Genomic DNA, 2256 nt, shown 5'->3' on the forward strand with positions numbered 1-2256 from the left:
CTGCACAGCAATATGGTAAGGAAGTCTAGAAGTCCCCCCAAAAAGCTAAATTCAAATTATCATATGAATAAATAATAAAAATAGGAACTTTCCCCCTCAAAAAATTATTTTTCACAGATGTTCACTGAAAAGGGGGAAATAATCCAAAAGTTCAAAAACAATCAAATGGATAAACAATTGTGGTATATCCATACAATGGAATATTACTCAACCATGAATATGAATGAAGTACTAACATGATTAGGTTAAACCTTGAAAACATTATGCTAAGTGAAATAGACCACACACATGAGGTCAGATATGACATAATTCCATTTCTGCAAAATATACAAGAATTGGTGCGGGCTGCCGGGCTGCCCCGAGATGGCGGGGAGCCGGTCCGCTCCAGGTGGCGGGCAGCGGGAGCGAGGGAGCGGACATGGACTTCGACTCGTACCAGCACTATTTCTACCACTATGACTGGGGGAGGATTTCTACTGCTCCACGGCGCCCAGCGAGGACATCTGGAAGAAATTTGAGCTGGTGCTGTCGCCCCCCACGTCGCCGCCCTGGGGCTCTGGTCCCGGCGCCGGCGATCCAGCCCCTGGGATTGGCCCCCCGGAGCCGTGGCCCGGAGGGGGGGCTGGGGACGAGGCGGAATCTCAGGGTCACTCTAAAGCTTCGGGAAGGAACTATGCTTCCATCATCCGCAGTGACTGCATGTGGAGCGGCCTCTCTGCCCTGGAAAGGCTGGAGAGAGCGGTGAGCTACCGGCTCACCCCCGGCGCCCCCCGGGGGAACCCGCCCAAGGCGCCCGTCATCCCAGACTGCACTCCCAGCCTTGAAGCCGGCAACCCGGCGCCCGCCACCCCCTGTCAGCTGGGCGAACCCAAGACCCAGGCCTGCTCTGGGTCCGAGAGCCCAAGCGACTCGGAGAGTGAAGAAATTGATGTTGTGACAGTGGAGAAGACACAGTCTCTGGGTATACGGAAGCCAGTCACCATCACGGTGAGAGCAGATCCTTTGGATCCCTGCATGAGACACCCCCACATCTCCATCCATCAGCAATAGCACAACTATGCTGCCCGTTTTCCTCCAGAAAGTTGCTCCCAAGAAGAGGTCCAGAGAGGGGTCCCCAAGAAGAGACTCTGGAGAGAGAATCCCCCGAGGAGAAGGAGGATGAGGAGGATGAAGAGATTGTGAGTCCCCCGCCTGTGGAAAGTGAGACTCCTCAGTCCTGCCACCCCAAACCTGTCAGTTCTGCTACTGAGGATGTGACCAAGAGGAAGAACCATAATTTCTTGGAGCGCAAAAGACGGAATGACCTCCGCTCTAGGTTCTTAGCCCTGAGGGACCAGGTACCCACCCTGGCCAGCTGCTCGAAGGCCCCCAAAGTAGTGATCCTGAGCAAGGCCTTGGAACACTTGCAAGCCCTGGTGGGCGCTGAGAAGAGGATGGCTACAGAGAAAAGGCAGCTGCGGTGCCGGCAGCAGCAACTGCAGAAAAGTATTGCGTACCTCAGTGGCTACAAACTGACCAAAAGCCTGACTCTTCTGTCTTACAAAGACAGTGTATTTTTTAACCTCCCTTTCCCCTTTAGTAATTTGCACATTTTGGTTACGGTGGGACAGTCTGAACAGTAGATCCCAGAATGCATTGCAGCCAGTGCACACACAATAAGGGCTTGCATTCTTGGAAACTTTGAAACAGCTCTCCCTCTTTCCTGACTCATGGGAGTGCTGTGTCCTCTCTGGCGCCTTTGGCTTCTCAGCAGGCAGCTGACTGAGGAGCCTTGGGGTCTGCCTAGCCCACTAGCTCTGAAGAAAAGGCTGACAGATGCTATGCAACAGGTGGTGGATGTTGGGGGTGGGGGGGTCCAGCCTGCATGAAATCTCACACTCTGCAGGAGCTTTAGGCTAGGAAAGGATGCTCCCGCTGGTGTCTCTGGGGGTGATGCAAGGACAGCTGGGCCTGGATGCTCTCCCTGAGGCTCGTTTTTCCAGGAGACACACGAGCTGTCTTGGGTGAAGGCAAGCTCACAGACTTGAACAACATGGACCATTACCTCACTGTCAGACACTTTACAGTACCTAAAGAGTGCAAACCTTTAGTTTATATTATGATGTTAGGGGACACTTCTCTACTTACTCTGAATGCTGCGACCTTGAGAACATTTAAAAAGCTTGGCCTCAGATTCTTTGTCTTAGAGCCCTTTGGACCCTCTCCTCTGAAGGAGGGACCTTTCTGTCCTTACTTAAAGGACATTTTTTTGACTCA

At 52.6% G+C, this 2256-nt stretch overlaps 1 pseudogene; it reads left to right on the plus strand.

Moving 5' to 3' along the window:
• The first annotated feature begins 403 nt into the window (after positions 1-403).
• Positions 404-1622, plus strand: LOC139707683 (protein L-Myc pseudogene; annotated as a pseudogene).
• The last annotated feature ends 634 nt before the right edge of the window (positions 1623-2256 follow it).

The sequence above is a fragment of the Marmota flaviventris genome, chromosome 11, assembly GCF_047511675.1.
Source record: "Marmota flaviventris isolate mMarFla1 chromosome 11, mMarFla1.hap1, whole genome shotgun sequence".
NCBI classification, from domain to species: Eukaryota; Metazoa; Chordata; class Mammalia; order Rodentia; family Sciuridae; genus Marmota; species Marmota flaviventris.